Source organism: Neopsephotus bourkii, unplaced genomic scaffold (assembly GCF_033783945.1).
Source record: "Neopsephotus bourkii isolate Nb327-2 ecotype Australia unplaced genomic scaffold, CSIRO-AGI_Nbou_v1 NB_1624, whole genome shotgun sequence".
Classification (NCBI taxonomy): domain Eukaryota; kingdom Metazoa; phylum Chordata; class Aves; order Psittaciformes; family Psittacidae; genus Neopsephotus; species Neopsephotus bourkii.
Genome location: NW_026902099.1, coordinates 1064279 through 1086846, shown reverse-complemented (window position 1 = coordinate 1086846; position 22568 = coordinate 1064279). Strand labels below are relative to the sequence as shown.

The window sequence follows — 22568 nt, the reverse complement described above, 5'->3', positions numbered from 1 at the left end:
CTGTATAAATAAGAGAGGAGAGCCAGTAGCAGATGACATGGAGATGACTGAGGTGCTCAATAATCCTTTTGGCTCAGTTACCACTTCCTACATCTCAAGGCCCTGAACCCTCAAGACAGGGACTTGGAGAATGATTGTAGAAGATCTGGTTTCAGACAACCTGAGGAACCTGAACATACCTATGTATACTGGGACCACTACTGTCTGATATCTTCATTAACAACATAGACACTGGGATCTACTGCACCCTCAGCAAATCTTCAGATGCCATCCAGAAGCATCTTGAGAAGACTGAGGGTTAGGCCCACATGAACCTCATGAAGCTCAACAAGGCCAAGTGTAAGGTCCCGCAAAGTGGTTGGGGCAGTCCGAGTATCAATAGAGGTTGTGTGATGAATGGATTGAGAGCAGCTCTCTGGAGAAGTATCTGGGGATACTGATGGATTCAAAGCTGAGCTATCAGCATATGCTTGCTGTCCAGAAAGCTAGATGTATCCTGGGCTGCAACATAAGAAGTGCGGCAGATCAAGGTGGGTGATTCTCCCCCATCCACTCTTGTAAGACTGCCACCTGGAGTACAGCATCCAGTTCTGGGCTCCCCAGTATAAGACATGCACCTGTTGAAGTGGGTCTAAAGGAAGCTCATGAAAATGGTCAGTGGGCTGGAACACCTCTCCTATGAAGAAAGGTTAAGAGAATTCAGGTTGTTCAGCCTGGAGAAGAGAAGGCTCCAGGGAGACCTTATTTCAGCCTTTCAATACTTAGAGGAGGCTTATAACAAGGACAGGGACAGACTTTAATAGGTACTATGTGACAGGATGAGGCACAATGGTTTTGAATCGAAAGTGAGTAGGTTTAGACTAGACATAAGGAAGAAATTTTTCACTACGAGGGTTGTAAAACACAGGAACAGGTTGCCCTGAGAGGCTGTGGTTGCACCATCCCTGGCAATCTTCAAGGCTCAAGAGCCTTGTCCAACCTCGTCTAGTGGAAGGTGTCCCTCATCACAGCAAGGAGGCTGGATTAGACAATCTTTAAGGTCCCTTACAACCATAACCATTCTATGATTCCATGATTCTATGGTTAACAGTGAAGAATTTTTGGGATATTTCAGTCTTAATCCAGTACTCTATAAATGGTACACACTGCAGCTCGCACCATATTACCACTGCAATATATTATTGCAATAACATCAGCTGATTTTGAGCTTCTTTCTGCACACTGTAGGAGAATAGAAATGATATACAAGTAATATGCTGCAAAAAAATCAGATTTTCTAAAGATATTAAGGTTTATATCATTGGAAGTTGTTCTTTGGTGTGTGAACATACTTTATACTGTATTAAAATGATGTTACTGTTGGGAACAGGACCATGGAGATCCGCAACCACATGCTGTACCATTTAAATCATAGTTCCACTCTTCTTACCTTTTCCTGCCTCAGTGGCTTTTGTACTCCTGTCTGCCCAGTGTCCTAGCTTTATCAGCAGACATGGACCACATTTTTAGCTAAAGAATTAATCTACGTGATGGTTGAGGAACTCATTACAAATACTGTCTCCAAGAAGTTATGAATTATTTACGACCAATTTCCTACATACAATATCAAAGAAAGCTTGGGATGGTGGCCAGTGCCTGCTGAAACTGAAGTGTTTCAGTATACTGGATAAACAGCTTTTGTGAATTTTTTTCTATTTTGTAGTTTGATGTTTACACCCTGACTAAATCTATATCTGTTTCTATGACATAAAGACAGAAAATTCTAGGGAAAGGAATGTACTTTACTTAAATGTAGCCAAGAAATCAAATCTGAGGATCAATAGTCTACAAATACAACTCTATTTTTATTTCTGGTTTTTTTTTTTTTGTTTGTTTGTTTAGTGTTCAAAAAAATGCTATCACACTCATGTGAGGCACATTTAGGTCAGAAGTTTTCCATATTTAAGTGTTTGAATTTTGTGCAGAATGAGAGGCTTGTCCTTATTGGAGAGAGGATAGGAAGGTCAGGACTGGCAGGAAGGTAGGATGAATGGAAATGAGAATGAGAGAGAGTGAAAAGCTTGAGGGAAAGGATCCGTGCTGAGAGATGAAAGTCTATAAAATAATAAATCTGTTAGACTTGAAATCAGGAAATAAGGCAGGGGGGGCTATAAAGAGGTCTCTTACAATGTGGTGTCATCCTTACTGAAATAATTGTGTTGAACTGTAGGAAATGAGGTTTGAACGACTCTAGGAGTTAATTTTTTTGGGGACTCTGGAAACCTCGGAGGATACAACTCAATATTAAATCAAACCTGTAATGGTGTTCCAAGTTCATTCAAGAGATATATAAGTGAAATATTTCAAAGCTGATTAACTTTCTTGAGTACTGCATTCTCTTAGAGGAGTTGGTAGCTTGGTTATATGCCTCAATCCAGGATGAAAATTAATTTGAAAAAGAGTAAAATATTTTCCACGGGTTCTGTAAGTTTAAATCCAGACCTTTAGTTATGGTCCTGCTTATAGATATGGAAAGGGTAAGAAGGCTAATATTGAGCAAAAGAAGCTAATTTCTAGAGAATTGATGGGTCACCTTTAGTGAACATGTACTGATAAAGGAAGGCAGCAGGTTACTTTGGATTCATAATTACTTGCATAGGTTCAGCAATATGGAAACAAACCTCACTGTGTTAAAAAAGAGTAATGGAAGGTAGCTGGATTTTGGTTGATTTGTGGAAACTCTATGTCTAGGGACTGGATAAGGAATTTTATATCTGCACAAGCACTGAGAATGTTTAGATTTGTACTCAAATTTTGCCACTGCTACCAGTTTCTATTTAGAGCTGTACATAGTTCTGCCACCTGCAATTGTGACATTCCAGCTTGTGTTGTAATCTTCAGAGCTAAAACTACACGAGGGAGAAAAAAGTAGCAGATGGAGTCATGTCATATACACTGAATAGTGGAGGAAAGGCAGCCAGATCACAGATCAGGCGAAAGATCAGTTTTTGTCACTAAGCAGCAGAAGAAAAAATGAATTGCAGATAGAGAGGGATTAATTTCTAAGGGACCAGCTATTAAATGTAGCATGGAAATTGGACTCTATCAGAAGTTTGCAGAATTTAACTTGACAAACTGTATGCAGCAGTGAATTATTACTTTAAACTCATAATCCAAGGCTGTAATGAGGGAATAGAGAAGATTGAAATTAATTAATCAGCAAGCTAAGCTGAGAGCAATATTCACATTTAGATGCCTAGTCAAGAGAAGTAAGGACACCAAAAGGACTTACATAAATTATAGGTCACTGGAGATAACAGCAGTCAAATCTGTGAAGGTCTCAAAGTTAAATGCAGAAGTGGTGTAACAAGATAAATAACAAGTGTTTAACGATAGCAGAAAAACAATAATAACCTACAATCAGATGGATAATAAATTATGGACAGATGGTAGTTGAAATCTGCAAATATTTCACTGTCCCATCTGCCTTCATCCATTGTTATAATTTTAAATTGGATTCCAAAAAATATGCTTTTATCCCCTTCTTTTTTTTTTTTCAAAATTCATTATTAACATCATGTTGTGTGAATCTGTTTCATGGTTTGTTATGATACATCACCAATCGGCCTTCATATTATGAATTTGCAGCACTGGAAAAAAGCCAGGGTAATTTTGTGTTTGTACATTTTTGTCTTAAAAAATTCTGTTAAATGAAACTTCCTCTGTAAAGAGCATTTTTATTGTAGAAAACATATTGGAAGTTTCGTCTCAGTCAAGCAACAGTATGACTTTGAAAGTAAAGTAGATTTTACTGTCCAAATAAATATGTTGTGCAAACATAGTGGATTCCTTGACAAACAAATAACATTCAAGGACAAAGTGTGTATTCACGTTTATTTAGTGATGTTATTAAAATTAACAATAGGTATTTAACTTCATGGCTCATGAATGGAGAACAAGATTTTTTCTGACTTGTGATTAAAGCACAATCTCTCTCTCAAAAGGCCAACATGAAACAGTCATTTTTTAACATTGTCTTTTTTATGCTTTTGTATACATTGCTGTTCTCAGCTTGAGGATGCTGAAAAATCTCTCTTAACCTGACTCTTAGTTAAAAATAAAAGGAAAAAAAACAACATACACTTTCTAAGAGCTTGTACAAGGGGATAAGACAGTAGGAGAGAGCATTTTCTTTGTAATACCACTCTCCTTAGCAGGCAGAAGAGGAAGGAGAGAACTTCAACTCATTTGAAGCAGGCTGTCCATCAAAGACACCTGCAGCTCCTCAGATGTAATCCTTCATCAACACCATCCTACTAGAGGAGAAAAAGGGCTTTATAAGCAACTTAATGAGCTTAATACCCAAATCTGACAGAGCTTACCCCACACAGCTGAGCTCTGAAATCTTGGTCTTAAATTTAACAGCGCTATGAAATTCTATCTTTTTGTGAAGTGTGGGTGGGGATTGGGAAACAAAATTGAGAGGGCATCTTTTTAATTCCTGTAGTATTCAAGGGTAGCAGGTAAAGTTAAGGGTCAGTTTTCTTTGATTTATACACTCATGTTAAACTAATATGCTAATATCTTTTTTAAATCAAGACTTATGAATTTGCATACTGTAGTGTTCTATATCCCATTGAGATCTTCACTGTCTCAATTTTCTGTGTTCTCCTTGTGCTTCCGTTTCAAGGGCTTTTTAACCTCTGGAAGAATTTATTATGTGTCTGCCAGATGGAAAAGGAAAAAATAAAAACAAGCCAGTTTATTATAACATATCTAAAAGAATTACTAACTTTTTGCATGACAGAAGATAAAATCTTTGGTAATCATACGCCAGAGAAATATGGTGAACTAAATTTTTTCCTTGAGAGATTTAACTCCATGTTAATGGACATGTAACAGATGTTCACAAAGGTATTAAACAGTACAAAATAATCAGTAAGAAGGTGACATCTGTGGGTAGATTTTTTTTTCCCACTGATTAGCTTTTTTTTTTTTTAGAAAATAATACTTTTCTGACTTAAAAAAATAAATGCTAGGTAGGAATGAATGATAGTAAACTACTCTGATGTAGTTTCAGTTGTAAGATTTTAGCAGAAGCATCTCTATTTGGTGAAAGTAGTGATCCCGGAGCATTCAGGACACTGACAATACATGCATGTCAGCTCTGAGGAGCAGTCACCCACAGTATAAGGAAACAGGTATAAAGATATGTATTGAGAAAGTCTAGAGCCCGAAACTGAACTAAAAACCTCTTTATTTCGTTAGGGCTAGTTTGAAAAAAAATCAGTTATATTTCCTTATATATTGGAGTATTGTGTACAGTTGTGCTGTCCTCAACATAAAAACAACATGGAACTTTTGGAACAAGTCCAGAGGAGGGCCACGAGGATGATCAGGGGACTGGAGTACCTTACGTATGAAGATAGGCTGAGAAAGTTGGAGCTGTTCAGCCTGGAGAAGAGAAGACTGAGTGGAGACCTCATAGCAGCCTTCCAGTATCTGAAGGGGGGCTATAGGGATGCTGGGGAAGGACTCTTCATTAGTGACTGTAGTGATAGGACAAGGGGTGACAAACTTAAACAGGGGAAGTTTGAATTGGATATGAGGAGGAAGTTCTTTCCTGTTAGGGTGGTGTGGCACTGGAATGGGCTGCCCAGGGAATTTGTGAATGCTCAATCCCTGACAGTGTTCAAGGCCAGGTTGGACAGAGCCTTGGGTGACATGGTTTAGTGTGAGTTGTCCCTGCCCTTGGCAGGGAGGTTGGAAGTAGATGATCTTAAGGTCCTTTCCAAGCCTAACTCTTTTATGGTTCTATTCTATCAACAATTCACAAGATGCAACTCTAGTTAAGGAAACCTTCAGAAATAAAGTAGCTTACTTGCAAAGGATTTGACAGACACATAAAAGGAACCAGATCTCAGAAGGTAAGATGACTTGAGAACTGCAAACCGTTGAAAACTCAGATGAGGAGCTAAGAATCTGGAAACTGGTAAATTGAAAAACTCATGAAACCCATTGGAGAGATGCAAGGAGACTTGTTTTAGAGGGCTTTTAATGATTCTGGTAATGAAAAAGGTGAGTTAATTTTGAAGGCCTTAGTTGAATTCTTATATACTGTTCTGAATAATGAAAGATAGAAAGTTAATTTGGAGTTGGTTCAGAAATGGATTGGAAGGCACCATTTGAACAAGTTTGGTGTAAGATGGTCAATCAGTATTTTCCTGTTGACATGTTCTGTGATCTGAAGTTTCCAAATTTGTTTAGCATGAATTGTGTAATCTTGTTGAGTATTTTGTTAATTTTTAAGATATAAATATGTAGAGACTCATTTTTCAGCGTTACTTTCAATTCTGCATGTTTCAAAACTAAGTGCTGACTTAAGGCTCTGGATGTTTTGGTTCATGTCTCTGCAGTTTAAATACATTTACCTGTTTGTTTTCTTGCTGTAAAAGGCATCTGACTTGTATGTATGCTAGGTCATCATAGTCACTTAATAACACTAATTGGTTTTATATATTTCACCATAAGCTATTCTATTTTGGTACAGCGCTCCATTTCACACCCTTCTTTCTCTGCAATAGAAGTCTATTTTCTGTCTCATTGTCTTTTTGTATATGAAAGATTAATTAGGATTTAACAGAAGATGTCAGTATTTCTCCTTACCTCTTTGTTTAATGTCCATCTTAATAATGCTGTTCTTACTTATACGAAGAACATTTCCTTGAAAGATTTTCCAGTTTTTGCTATGCTTCTTATTTTTGATGATGACAAACCTCTATTCATTATTTCATTACCAATACTACCCTTTTGTCACTGGCTCTCTTGCCATGGAAAGACCTATGATCATTCCTTTCAACTGAGAGGAATACTTTAGATAATACTTTGAAATATCTTTTTCTGGTTCAAGTTGCAAATTAGGCTTCTTTTCTGTGTACATGAGCTCCTCATAAGTCTTATTTAAAATTCATGTTTTATGTCAAGAGGGCAAAATTAAACCTTCTTTGACCTGCATTTTTCTATCTATCTATCTATCTATCTATCTATCTATCTATCTAATATATCATATATAAAAATATATATTATGTATCATATATAAAATATATATTATATATAATTTTTTTTTCCAACAAGCTTAATAAATAACAGGGTTTGGGTTTTTTGGGGGGGATTGGGAATCTTTTTTTTTTTTTTTTAATACATCTACATGCAATGATTTAGACGCTCTTCTAATTTTCTGATTTGATGCTGCCAGACAGTAATAATGATTGCACACCAGGTATTTTGATTTATTTTCTTTTTTTTATTCTACTTTGCAGATAAACTGGTGAACCAGTTTGTTGAATTCTGGTATGGTGGAATCCTATGTTGTAAATAGAACGATTCATCTTTTCACCTGCTGCAACTTTGCAACAAGATTTACTCAGTTTTGAGATAGCAGGAATAGGCAGAGACAGAATGGCATTTTTAACATCATTTACGCACTTTCCACTCCTATCATTCCTGAAACTGAACACGTATGAGAAAACAGTTCATTGACTAATGTCATGTATTTATATTTATAGTCTATGTTTAAAATAAAAGTCTCAATACTTTGCTTCTTAGAAATTCCTTTGTTTTTCCTTTTCATATTAGTCTTCTGGGTTTTAATTTATGTTTGAAATAGTAATCAATCTTAATTCTTTATAGAAATATAGATGAATTATATTTCCTCTTTTAACAGAGCAAAGAGTATTAAATTATTTCCTATAAATGCTTTAAAGTGTAGTTTTCTCATTCTTTACAGACTTCGGAGGATAACAGGAGGCCTAGCTTTTCAGAGCCAAATGTGAGCTGCAGAGCCTTGCTCCAAACATGATAGTTTTGAACTACACCATGGCTTCTCTATGTTTCTAAGAAAAAAGCTTTCAAATACAATCAAAATATGAATAGGTGTAAAGATTTCCATATAATGTGATCCCCATCAAATAAAAATATGATTTCCCTTCCAATTTATAAAAGAAGTATTAGTAAAGATAATTGTGCATGTCAACATAGTTTTTGTGCAACGCACAGCTAAACTTCCAGATTACTGGTCACAGAACATGATAGACAGCAAACACATAAATGCTGGTAGAGTTATATGAAATGTAACATGACAGCTTGATTTCTGGAAAAGTTACATTCCATGCACACCCTCCTCCCCCTCCCCTAAACCTAAGGTTTTTGAAAATACTGAGAACAAATCTGAAAATAAAACAGAGATAATTGTGATTTTTTGCAAAAAAATATTATAAATGATCAGATAGCTTGTTTTGGAAAATACTCATCAATCAAGAATCAAAATTAAATGACACAGACAAAATGAAAGATGCAAGAATTTGAACTCTGTTGTTGAAATACTTACAATACCTTTCAATCCCCTAAATATCTGTAAAGTTCTTATTCATCAGTGTAACTTCTCTTTCTCAGGTTTCTATTCCTTTTCACTCATACCATATTTGAAACCCCAAAGCAACTGCAGCTTACCTTACTTCTGGTTAAGAATGTAACATATATCACTATTTAATTCTACCATATTACCATTTAATCTTATTAACACTCTCAATATGCTTTTTCTCAGAAGATAGAGTCGTCTTTTGAGCAGCCTGTCTGCCAATGCAATTCAATGGGTCAGCTTCAGAACAACGCTGGCATCAAAATAAGCAAGCTGAGATACGTCCTTATTTGTGTCTATGCAGATGGCACTTGCATGATAAGGATTTTTTTTGTGAGCAAAGGGATAGTTAGTTTAAACCTTGCTCTCATTACAGTGTTTCAAGACTAGCAAATTTAGTAATGTTCATCATAGAACAAGCTATGAAGTGGGAGCTGAATTCCATCAGGAAAGTCTTCTGAAATGGCCTGTCAATGCTTCTTCAAGAAGCATCGAACACTTGAAATCTCTTATCTGTATTGGACACTTTTAGATGCTCTACTGTAATTAACCTGTGGGCCTGACACATAAGTGTAGATCTGTCTTATGTTCTGCAGTACTTCAGATTAAATGCTTTTAATGCTTTCTGAATACCTTAAAATTTAGCACAGATCTTCCTGTTAACTTCCTTGTTAACACTTCACATCTTTTTTAGTACATACAGCAAACCAAGAAGTAGTAATTAAGACTCTCAGAAGTAACAACTATCACTCCCTGTTGCAGTAGCCAGCAAGGCATGGGCCTGTTGAAATGGGTCTAGAGGAGGGCCGCAAAAATTATCAGAGGGATGGAAGACCCTGTGAGGAAAGGCTGAGAAGGTTGGACTTGTTCAGCCTGGAGAAGAGAAGGCTCCAGGAAGACCTTACTGTGGCCTTTCAGTACATAAAGGGGGCTTATTAAAAATAGGTGGACAGAACTTTTAGTGAGACCTCTTGCAATAGGAGAAGACCTAAAGGAGAGCAGGTTCAGACTAGATGTGCATAAACATTTTTTTATGATGAACAGGTTATCCAGAGAAGTTGTAATGCCCCATTCCTGGAAACATTCAATGTCAGGTTGGACTGGGTTCTGAGCAACCTGATCTGGTTGCAGATTTCCCTACTCATTGCAGGGGGGGACTAGATGACCTTTAAACGTCCTTTCCAACTCAACATATTCTATGATTCTATGAAGATAGGGACACAAGCATTTATTTTGGATATTTTCTCAAACAGCAACATTTTGTGTTTTGAATTTAAGCATTCTGAAGATAATGTTTTTGAGTTTAGTAAATGCTGAATAATCTTACTTCTAACAATTAATCGAATTCCTTTCTGAAGTCATGTAACCATTCAGTTATCAACCATCATGTGGAAAAGAATCATAGAATTGTAGAATAGTTAGGGCTGGAAAGGACCTTAAGATCATTTAGTTCCAACCCCCCTGCCATGGGCAGGGACAGCTTACACTAAATCGTGTCACCCAAGGCTCTGTCCAACCTGACCTTGAGCACCACCAGGGATGGAGCATTCATAACTTCCCTGGGCAACCCATTCCAGTGCTTCACCACCCTCACAGTAAAGAACTTCTTCATATCCAATCCAGATTTCCCCTTTTTAAGTTTTAACCTGTTACCCCTTATCCTATCAACACAGTCCCTATAGTGAGTCCTTCCCCAGAGTCCCTATAGCCCCCCTTCAGATACTGGAAGGCTGCTATGAGGTCTCCATGCAGCCTTCTTTTCTGAAGGCTGAACAGCCCAAACTTTCTCAGCCTGTCTTCATACAGGAGGAGCTCCAGTCCCCTGATCATCCTCGTAGCCCTTCTCTGGACTTGTTCCAAAAGTTCCATGTTGTTTTTACGTTGAGAACACCAGAACTGTACACAATACTCCAAGAGAGGTCTCACTAGAGCAGAGTAAAGGGGCAGGATCACCTCCTTCAACCTGCTGGTCACGCTCCTTTTGATGCAGCCCAGGTTTTCTGGGCTGTGAGTGCACACTGCTGGCTCATGTTCATTTTATCATTGACCAACGTCCCCAAGTCCTTCTCCACAGGGCTGCTCTGAATCTGTTCTCTGCCCTGTAGCTGTACCTGGGATTGCTCTGACCTAGGTGTAAACTTCATCAGGTTGGCATCAGCTCACCTCACAAGCGTGTCAAGGTCCCTCTGGATGGCATTCATTCCCTCCAGCGTATGTGGGTTATATTACCCTTTTTCCAGTCTTTGGGAACTTCTCCTGACTGCCATGATCTTTCAAATATGATGGCCAGTGGCTTAGCAACTTCATTCGTCAGCTCCTTCAGGACCCGTGAATGGATTTCATCAGGTCTCATGGACTTGTGTAGGTTCAAGTTCTTAAGATGGTTTTGAGCCAAATCCTCTCATACGGTGAGCCTAAGGTCTTGATTCTCACAGTCCCTGAGTCTGCCTTCCAAGAACTCCATTACTTAATCATCACCATGTGGAGAAGTCTCCTCTTGCTTATTTTGAAACTGCCACTTAATTTGTTCCCTTTCTCAAGTAGGAACTTTATACTCTGCTCACCTATGAACTGCTATTGTATAGACCCTTAACACATCTATTTTTCATACTTATGAGTCTATCTAGCTTTTATTTCTGTGGAAATTCTCTGGAATTCACCTTACAAGGTCAGTGGAATGCTAATAGCCAGATGGTAGCTTCTGGAAATGTAATTTTCAGGCACTTCCAGTTCTTCTTGTGGATCATGTTCTTTCTTCCCTCTCCCTATGCAAGGACATTTCTATGTTCTTGTCCTGGCCTACTGCTTCTGCCTCATATGAAGCTTTTCACAGGCTAAAATTCTAAGTTTTGAGGACCACAGAAACTGATTAATTCTGGCTGTCTGCTATCACAAGGATTGTACAGATTATGACTCCAAGTGGCAGTGTCAGGACTAAAGTAAGTCTTTCTTACATTTGTGTATTAAGCAAAGGTTTTTAAGGACCCTTAAACACTTTAATCTTTTGTTTCTCTTTATATAAAGCAGTCATTGCAAGGAGCAATCCCAAAAGGGCAATGTGATTCTTGGTGTACACAGTTCTCTATCCTTTCAGGCACATATTACCATGCAGAAATAAAACCAGCCTCTTCTTCTTCCTTCTCTTTTTAACACGGATCAGTTCAAAACAAATCCTATTGATTAATCTGTCATGGCTTTACCTACAAAGTTGTTTCTATAGTAGCTTGCCTGGAAACTGGCCCTCTGCTTCATCCTGAAAGAATACTCACCTCTCACTGTCTCAGACTTCTTTTAAAACTGTGTATCTGTCAAACAGGAGGGAAAAAAAGAAGACTGCTGGGGAGTCCATCTGTCAAGTGGTAATGCTAAATTAAGTTTCTATATAAAAGTAGAGCCTTTCTTCCCTGGTAAACGGTAGGTGCTCTGAAGGTTCAGAAAAAAACATCAAATTTATTTTCTTTTCTGTGTAAGACTGGCACTACTAGCTTTTTGAGATGGTTATCTCTTGTTTTGTTTTAGATTTTCTTTTGTTCTTTTATTATTTTTAAAGTGCCTGTGTGGTTTTTAAAACCTGTGGCAGACATTTGATGCTTCACAAGTCACTCACCCAGTTCTGGGAAAGCAATTCATAGCATGCTAAACTAGGTATCAATGCTCTATAGACACTGAATGCATAGCAATAAAGTTCTGACATGCAGCTTGTTTGAATTGGCATGCAGCATCTGCGACTTTCCAGCAGAGATTGGTATTTCCCCAGCTCAGAGGTTACATTCTGCTAGCATCAAGATTCAGTCTGGCAGAGTCCTAGCACCACTTCCAGCACTGAAGTACACAGCACCTCTCTAGGAATGGGTTCCTAGCTGTCTTTACCTCTCCTCTCATAGTTATTTGGTCTTTAATTCAGTGGAATTGGTCTTTAATTCTGTTGGAATGACAGTACCACCTGGCACAAGCAATCCAGGAGGTTCCTCAATTATGTGGAAGACAACTTCCTTCTGCAAGTAATAGAGGAGTTGACAAGGAGACGTGCCATGCTTGACCTCGTGCTCACCAACAGGGAAGGGCTCATTGGAAATGTGGCACTCCAGGGCAGCCTTGGACACAGCGATCATGAGATGGTCGAATTTGAGATCCTGAGGACAGTGAGAAGAGCGTGCAGCAAGCTCACTGCCCTGGACTGCAAGAGAGCAGACTTTGGCCTCTTCAGGAACCTGCTTAGTAAGGTTTCATGCGATATAGCCCTAGAGGGCAGGGGGGTCCAAGGCTCTTGGTTGATATTCAAGGATCACCTGCTACAAGCTCAGAAGTGTTGCATCCCAACTAGAAGGAAGTGCAGCAGGAGGGCCAGGAGACCTCCTTGGATGGATAAGGAGCTGATGAGAAATTCAAATGAAAAAAGAGGCTTATAAAAAGTGGAAGCAAGGACAGGCGGCCTGAGAAGAGTACAGGGATGTTCTCTGGGAAGCTAGAGACCAGGTTAGGAAAGCTAAGGCCCAGTTAGAATTAAACTTGGCTAGGGATATTAAGGATAACAGGAAGGGATTCTACAGGTACATAGCAAATAAAAGACAGACTAGGGACAACATAGGCTCCCTCAGGAAGCTCTCAGGAGAACTAGCTACATAGGATTTGGAGAAGGCTGAGGTTCTGAATTACTTCTTTACCTCATTCTTCACTGGCAAATGCTGTGACCACACCACCCAAGTCTTGGAAGGCAGACACAGGGACTGTGAGAATGAAGACCTTGGCCCCACTGTAGGAGAGGATCTGGTTCGAGACCATCTTAAAAATCTGAATGTGCAGAAGTCCATGGGTTCTGATGAAATCCATCTGCGGGTCCTGAAGGAGCTGACGAATGAAGTTGCTAAGCTGCTGGCCATCGTATTTGAAAGATCATGGCAGTCAGGTGAAGTTCCCAAAGACTGGAAAAGGGTAATATAACCCACATTTTCAAGAAGGGGAAAATGGATGACATGGGGAATTACAGACCAGTCAGTCTCACCTCTGTGCCTGGTAAAATCTTGGAGCAGATTCTCCTGGAAGGCATGCTAAGGCACATGAAAATCAACAAGGTGCATGGTGACAGCCAGCATGGCTTCACGAAGGAGATCTCCTGCCTGACCAATTTGGTGGCCTTCTATGATGGGGCTACGGAACTGATGAACAGGGGTAAAACAGTTGACATCACCTACCTGGACTTGTGTAAAGCGTTCGACATTGTCCCACACGACATCCTTGTCTCTAAATTGGAGAGACATCAATTTGATTGATGAACCACTTGGTGGATAAAGAACTGCCTGGATGGTCTCACACAAAGAGTTGTGGTCAATGGCTCAGTGTCCAGCTGGAGAACAGTAACAAGTGGTGTCCCTCAGGGATTGCTGTTGGGACCATTCTTGTTTAACATCTTTGTTGGTGACATGGACAGTGGGATTGAGTTCCCCCCCCCCAGCAAGTTTGCCGATGACACCAAGCTGTGTGGTGTGGTTGATACGCTGGAGGGAATGAATGCTGTCCAGAGGGACCTTGACACGCTTTTGAGGTGAGCTGATGCCAACACGATGAAGTTTAACCATGCCAAGTGCAAGGTCCTACACCTGGGTCAGTGCAATCCCAGGTACAGCTACAGGGCAGAGAAGAGATTCAGAGCAGCCTTGTGGATAAGGACTTGGGGCTGTTGGTCAATGAGAAAATGAGCATGAACCAGCTCCAGTGTGTGCCTGCAGCCCAGAAAGCCAACCGTATCCTGGGCTGCATCAAAAGGAGCATGACCAGCAGGTTGAAGGAGGTGATCCTGCCCCTTTACTCTGCTCTAGTGAGACCTCTCTTGGAGTATTGTGTGCAGTTCTGGTGTCCTCAACATAAAAAGGACATGGAACTGTTGGAACAAGTCCAGAGGAGGGCCACGAGAATAATCAGGAGACTGGAGCACCTTCTGTATGAAGACAGGTTGAGAAAGTTTGGGCTGCTCAGCCTTCAGAAGAAAAGGCTGCATGGAGACCTCATAGCCGCCTTCCAGTATCTGAAGGGGGCCTATAGGCACTCTGGGGAAGGACTCTTCATTAGGGACTGTGTTGATAGGACAAGGGGTAACGGGTTAAATCTTGAACAGGGGAAGTCTAGATTGGATATAAGGAGGAAATTCTTTCCTGTGCGATGGTAAAGCACTGGAATGGGTTGCCCAGGGAATTTGTGAATGCTCCATCCCTGGCAATGTTCAAGGCCAGGTTGGACGACGCCTTGGGTGGTATTGTTTAGTGCGAGGTGTTCCTGCCCATGGCAGGTGCGTTGGAACTTGATGATCTTAAGGTCCTTCCCAGCCCTAACTATTTTATGATTCTATGATATTTCCAATTTGAAATGGATGGAAGGCCCTGGGAGTTGATATTGTAAAATAACTGCCTGAAATACTGAGTATTTCAAGGTCTTAAGGATGTGAGATTTACTTTTCCTGAATTTGTTTCCTGAATTTAGATTTCTAATTCTCACCTGCAGTACCACTGGTTGTCTAAAGGTTTCACTGCATCCCTGCCTAGCTGTTCTTATAAACGTAAATGAATAATAGTATGCAATCTTTACCTGTGACTTTAGGCATTCACATCAGTAAAAACTTTCAGTGTTTCACTTGTGTAAAATATGGGTATCTTTTCAAAAGCATTTCCTCTCCCCACTTTCATAACAACTGGTCTTTTTATTATCTGAATTATTATGCTATAGAGGTATTCATCTTTTTTTTGCTACATCTGAAAAAAACAGAAACATTACATCTGACTTCTATTTATTCCCATCAACATAGCTGCTTTCTTTTTCTAGAAGGAAAAATTGAACTTCCAGAAATCTCGCTAGCCATAAAACTGCTGAAGCAAGGTCAGGCGTTTCAATATGAAGAGAAAATGTTAATAAATGGGGATCATTGTCCCACACTCAAAAATTTATGCCCTACATCAATATGGGATCATTCTCTTCTTGGTTAAATTCATCTAGTAATTTCTGACTAGATGCTTTCGTTGCCTAAGGATATATTTCTTTACAGTTAAATAGCACTAGCTGTGCATTTTGATAGCAGAAATGCAGACTGCAATTTATAACCTACACAATAACACGTGAATAGAAATTTGCCCCTTGGAAGAAATGCTACAGAGTATATAAAAATATAATATTCTGTTTCAACTACTTGTGCTGAATAGTATTGGAAGAAACACCAATTGGAATTCAAATGCCATTTCTGAGCTACTTCATTCTTGTTGCTCTAAGAACATAAAACCAATGATGTATTGGCAGTCAAGACAACTCAAGATTAAAAAAATGCTGCACAAACCTTGAGATGATCAAAGTAAATTTTGAAAGCATATAATTCTCTGTATTTTGTGCAGTTCTAGATACTTTACTGTAGTCAATATCTTTCCCATGGCACTACTAATTAAAGGAAGACACAAATAAAATTAAAATTTCCCCCCCCAGTTTTATTATTTAAATAGAAATCTCTGAGGCCATTGGAACTTTGGATCTCCAACAGCACTCTTTCCAAGATCTCTGTGTAGTAAAACAATGAAAAACAGGGAAAATAAAAAGTTTTTCTTGCAAATTTTTATATAAAAATTATATTTCTAGAAAATAAAATGTCTTTAAAAATAGAGTTAAAATACTTTTTAATGGGTGTTGTGATTCATAAGAAGTGAAATAATTCTGGACTGTCTAGGAAAAGAACTAAGAAATCATACTGCAATGATTTGTTTGGCAAGACTGTAGTGGGCAAACAATTTGCAAGAGCTCGTCAGACAGAACTGTAATATGATTAAAAGAGCTACAATGATCCTTAGCTCCATGTAGAGGAAGTAGCAGGTAGGAAGATGTTTTTACCTCTTCCTGCAGGTATAAAACCAAACCTATAGGGGAATGCTACACAAATACTAGAGTACTGCAGTTCTAATGCCATATTTTACAACGGATGGAAACGCTAAAAAATTGTGGAATGTCAGAAACCTTCAGGGACACAAAAAATAGTTACTGTTAACTGAGAGCCTTTAAGAGGTCTATGTACTTATTTTAAAAAAAAAGGATTGAAGTGTTGTTTAATCACAGCCTCTAACTGACTTTACAGGGAGAAAGTGCAGGATATTAAAGAACTGTTTAATCTAGCAACAAGCAACACTATGGGAACAAAAGATGTAAGAATTCAGACAGACAAAGTGAAATTCCGTATCAGACACATACTTTTTGTGTGTGGGATGAATATCTACTAAAGCAAAGTCTGAAGGCAAGGGTAGATTCCCCATATCTCAATGTCAACAAAGTCAAATTAAGTGCTTCTGTGAAAAATCCCTGTCAGTGGGTCAAAGCTGTGGCCCTGAAATTGAAATGAGCCTACATGATCAGTCATAATCACTTCTGTCCTTAATAATCCTTCCCTATCATTTGCAGTTATACCTTTCCTTATACAATACTATTTTATTCCTTTACTTTTTGTTTATTCATAGATTCAGATTAAGTGTAAGAAAGAAGTATTCTACTGCAAGAGTGGTGAGGCACTGACATAGGTTGCTCCTAGAGTACATGATACACACTGCAGCGACTGTATTTGTATGAAAGAACAGATGTTTCATTGCCCAAGACTCACTATGTTTCAAAAATATGAAAATAGAAAGTTGAATGCAAAGCCAGCACTCATTCCTCCCAAATTATACCATCACCCTTTCTTTTCCTGGGAAGGGGTCACAGGTTCATAAGCAAGGAGATATTTGTAGAACTTTCCAGATGATGTTCCCTGACAGCAGATGAGGGGACCAGAAACATGTGGTCCACTGCAGGAGCAGCTATCTCTCTCAGTAGGAAAAGCCATTTAAAACATCCTGTAACAAGCTGAATTGTGGTTGGGGGATGCAGTTGGTGGAGATTGAATACTATCAAGGTAGTGTGGCCGAGTGGTCTAAGGTGCTGGATTAAGGCTCCAGTTTCTTTGGAGGCGTGGGTTTAAGTCACACCACTGCCAGGAATATTTTCTAGGATGGAGTAATATTGGATGCAAATATAAACTGGGAGTAGAGTGTCTGAGAATGCTTAGAAACCTGCGGAAATGGATCTGGGGGTTGACAGTAAGCTCAACAGGGGTCAGCAGTGTACCCTGGCACCAAGAGGGTTAACTGCATCTTGGGCTGCAACAAACTCAGTGCAACAGTTAAAAGAGGTAATTATCCCAGTTTATTCACATTGTGTGGCTTGAGAAAAGGAGCCTGATGGGACACCTCATTGCTTTCTACACCTTTCTGAGGAGGGGAAGCGGAGAGGGAGGTAGTGAATCTTTTTTCCAGTATGCAGTAAATAAGACAACTGGGAAAGGTTCAAAGATGTGCCAGGGGAGGCTTAGCCTGGACACTAAGAAGTATTTCTTTACAGAGAGGGGTGATCTAACACTGGGACAGGGTCCTTCCTTTCCCCTCCCTTCCCTTCCAGTCCATTCTATTCCATTCTGAATTTTGAAGCAAACCCATCACCTCAGGGTTACTATCAACTTCCAAATGCAGATGTCACAAGTGAAGAATGGGGTTGATTGAAGAATGTGTTTGTAAATAAGTAACTTCAAGGCTTTGTTATCAACTATAGAGATAAGGAAATAGCTAAGATAAGCATTGTGCAAGAACTGGCCAGAGCTAGCCTGGTAGTTACTGACATGACAATGATCCTAAAACGAAGTGATGAAGATAATAAGAATGAAGAAATAACGACCAGGGGTCCCAAAGCCCACTACCACATGTTAAGTGTGCATGTGGGAGGAATTCTAGAAGTATGATGTAATGTATAAGTAACTCAATGAATATGTATGTAATCTAATGGATATGCATGCTTTAAGGACAATATAATCACAGCCTGGTTGATGCTTGGATGAGACACGCTAGGAGGAGTTATCCCCTGTGTCTCCCAGTGCCGCAATAAAGAATACTTGCTTCTCAACTTAAACTTTGTTGGTGACTTCCTGGAGATTTCTCCAAATCACAGGTAACTTCCTCCCATACCTGTACGCCAAGTCAATCAAAGAAATCTGACCCTCCTGCTGAACCACTCCATATTTCAAACATTGAGCTGTCTTTGCAGGAATCGCTGGAATTGTTCCTGTTAATTGCAATAGTACACTCATGCAGGCTTAAATACCTTCTTTTACAGGATCTTGATCTTAAAATATGGCTGGCTGACTGACACAGAGCACTTGGTTATTAAAATTGCAGCAAACTTGCTCTAACTTTCCTTCTACTGCTCATGACATTCAAAGGTAGATACATCCTAAACAATTCCTTTCATCCTTAACTCATCTCCACTTCTTTCCTTGGCATCTCCTTACATAATTCCTACAGAGATGCTATTTTAAGATTCAAATAATCATGTCACTGGAAACACCTTTATTTTTCTTTGTTGTTTGCCACACACCCTGGGGCACTGTCCCATTCCTGTCCTCCCTCCCTTCCTCTCCCCCACTTCCCAGCCTGGCTCTTATTTTTAATGTTATCTTCTATCCGCTTGTCTTTTCCACCCTCCACAGATGCTTCTAAAGACATCTCCACAACTTTTGATTAGCTGTGGACATATTATATTTCAATTGCTTATAAAGTATTTGAAAATGCCATTGTTTTTGCCATTAATTAAAGATCATAAAATATACCAAATTATGCCATAGATAATCTGGCAGCAAATGAAGTACGGGGCTGTTGGTAGAAATCCATCCCTTTAGCCAAAATGGAAGGGGCATAGCCTAGGTGTCTAGAATCACAGCTGTGTGTCTTATCAAATAGAGAGTACTTTTACTATTAAGTAAACTAACAAAGTCCTTCAGGAAGGAATGAAGACATGGCTTTTTTTGTAATTATGGTATCAGCACACTATGGTATCTCCTTACGGCAGCACTTTCCAGAGTTGCCAGCAGTTACACAAAAAATGAAAAAGACTCCGTCTGCTTCTAAGTGTCATACCTTCACTGTGCAAGCAACTTATGATGACACCAAGGCTATTAAAGTTTAGACCAGAGCTCCCTATTAGATGGCAGACAGTAATACCTTTTAACAGTACCACAATGTAAAAGACCAGTCAGCTTCTAAATCTTGTGAGACATTTCTCCCAACAGTAGTATTATGGTGATTACACACAGCTATTTTTAAAGAAAATCTAGGACATTTCTCTTCTATGTTCCTAAAACCCCTCCTGCCAAGCTGTTAAGCAGCTTCTCAGTATCTTCACAATCTAACCTGAAGCATGTGGAGATTATTATTTTAATTAAGACAACGTTATGATTAATAGCTTTTGTGTCAGTCAGAGGGAGATAGTGGAGCCAAACAATTCCAGATGTCCAGCAACAATTCATATTAGACTGGCAATTACGCATACTTCTTGGTTTTCCATTATTATCTTTACCTGATCACCTCATTCCTCAGACACAAGCACCTCTAATGTATTTCTTACTGTCCTAATTTGTTTCAGTCTCAGCTGCCGCTTTATAGATGCAAATTTTTCATCTCTCAGGTGTGACCTCCAAAACTGTCAGTTATATGTATTGTTTTCACATGTATTTAATCTTCAGGATGAAAAAGACTGTGACTATGCTGTCTGGTCATGTTGCCATTACAGTCTTTACTATAAATGCTTTAACCCATCATGAGATTTTTTGAGTCAGTGGGTGTTAGAAGTAACAGGACAAAATCATTGTTCATTCTCCTCTCAACCAGTGACTGTGTAGGATAGTGTTCCGTACCTGTCCTATTTAATTTCTTCTCTTTAAAACAGCCAGAATACTTCTCCTGTCTGGTAACATAGGCTACACTATCTGAACAGTCTTTTAATTATTTCATTAAGCTGGGAGTATCCATGACTGAATTATTTTATAACAAGAAAATCGAAGTCAAGCATTTCTCCGCTTGCAGAAGGAGATCACTTAATACCTATTTTTGGATGCTATGGGTTGAAGACAGAGCATTCATCTTATCAATGGCAGAATGGACTGACATGTCGAGGAGAGACTAAAATTTAGGAAAGTGGAAAGAAAAATCCTTAGATGGGTGTGTATGTGCCAAAGTAAAACAAAATACCCCCCCCCAAAAAAAAAAACCAACAAAACCCAACAAAATAACAAAATAAAAAGAAGCAACAATGAAAACCAACAAACCAATAAACCAAACAACTAGACAGAAAACAACTTCAGCTATTTTGTATAATTATAAAAATCATAGAATGGTTTGGGCTGGAAGGGACCTTAAAGATCATCAAGTTCCAACCCCTGTCATGGGCAGGGACATCTTCCACTAGACCACATGGCTCAAAACCCCATCCAACCTAGCCTTGAATGCTTCCAGTGACAGGAAAGCCACAACTTCTCTGGGCAACCTGTGCCAATGCTTCACCATCTTCAAAATAGAGAACTTCTTAATATCTAATCTAAATCTACCCTATTTCAGTTGAAAACCACTACTGTTTTTCTTATCACTGTTTCTTTAACAAATTAAGAAGATAGGCCCTTATAAAAAGCCCCTTTCCAGATTTCTTCTAGGCCCCTTTCAGGTACTGGAAGGCTGCTCTGTGTTCTCACTGGAGCCTTCTCTTCTCAAGGCTGAGGCACGCCCAGCTCTCCAAACCTGTCTTCATAGGAGAAGTGTTCCAGCCCTCTGATCATACCTGTGGCCCTAATATGGACTCACTCTAACAGGTCCATGTCCTTGTTCTGTTGGGGGCTCCATAGCTGAATGCAATACTCTAGGTGGGTTTGCAAGAGAGCAGAGGAGGAGAATCACCTCCCTCGACCTTCTGATGATTATAGAATCATAGAAAAGTTAAGGCTGGAAAGGATCTTAAAATCATCTGGTTCCAACCCCTCTGCCATAGATAGGGATGCTTCATGCTAGACCGTGTTGCCCAAGACTTTGTACAACTTGGCCTTGAACAATGCCAGGGTTGAAGCAATTACCACTTCTTTGAGCAACCCATTCCAGTGCCTCACCACACTTAAAGTAAAGAACTTCTTCCTTATATCCAATCTAAACTTCCCCTGTTTAAGTTTGAGCCCGCTACCCCTTGTCTTATCACTAGAGTCCCTAATGAAGAGTCCTTCTCCAACATCCTTATCGGCCCCTTTCAGATACTGGAAGGCTGATAGGAGGTCTCCACGCAGCCTTTTCTTCTCCAGACTGAACAGCCCCAGCTTTCTCAGGTTATCTTCATATGGGAGGTGCTCCAGTCCCCTGATCATCCTCGTGGCCCTCCTCTGGTCTTGTTCCAACAGTTCCATGTCCCTTTTATGTTGAGGACACCAGAACTGAACACAGTACTCCAGTGAGGTCTCATGAGGGCAGAGTAGAGGAGCAAGATCATCTTCAACCTGCTGGTCATGCTCCTTTTGAGGCGGCCCAGCATACAATTGGCATTCTGTGCTGGAAGCGCACACTGCTGGCTCATGCTGAGTTTCTTGTCAACCAACGTCCCCAAGTCCTGGGGTCAGGTCTGCTCTGAAGCAATTCCTCTCCCAGCCTGTAGTTGTTCTTGGGATTGCCCTGACCCGGGTGCAGGTCCTTGCAATTGAACTTGTTGAATTTCATGAGGTTCCCATGGACCCACTCTTAAGTCTTGTCAAGGTCCCTCTCAAAGGCTTTTCTGCCTCCAACATGTCAGCTGCATCACTCAGCCTGGTGTCATTGGCAAACTTGCTGAGGGTGCACTCAATCCCATTGTCCATCAAATAAATTCCATCCTTCAAATCTATTCCTCTCCCATTTAGAGAAAAAGATGTAGTTGCAAGGCAGCGTTAAATGTTTTGTACATTATCAGTTTATTGCAAGAGGTAAATGGATAATCGTGTACCCACTGTATAAGGTGGAAATTGCTCAGTTCAGCTTATTAATTATATAATCTGTCTAGCCAGGACTGGTTCTTGTTCTCAGTAAAAATGTTTTTATCAGCTTGTTGGTGGTGTATATCAACCAGTGTGCAGATAGGATGATGCTACCTCAAGATAAACCTGATATTCTCTTATGAATGCTTGTTAATACAGAATTTCTTTTCTGCCATTTCTCTTTCGAATTTTGATGAAGCTGTGAACCCAAGTGTTTGACTTAGTGATGTTTCTGTAACACTTTTGAGTTTGGCTTGGGTTTGTTTTTTTGGTTTGTTTTTTTTTTTTTTTTTGGCAAATTCAAATTTGAAT

At 39.5% G+C, this 22568-nt stretch overlaps 1 non-coding gene across 1 annotated transcript; it reads left to right on the top strand.

The window, feature by feature from the left end:
• The first annotated feature begins 17302 nt into the window (after positions 1-17302).
• TRNAL-AAG (transfer RNA leucine (anticodon AAG)) lies at positions 17303-17384 on the top strand. Its single transcript has one exon. It is a non-coding gene; the product is annotated as a tRNA-Leu (tRNA).
• The last annotated feature ends 5184 nt before the right edge of the window (positions 17385-22568 follow it).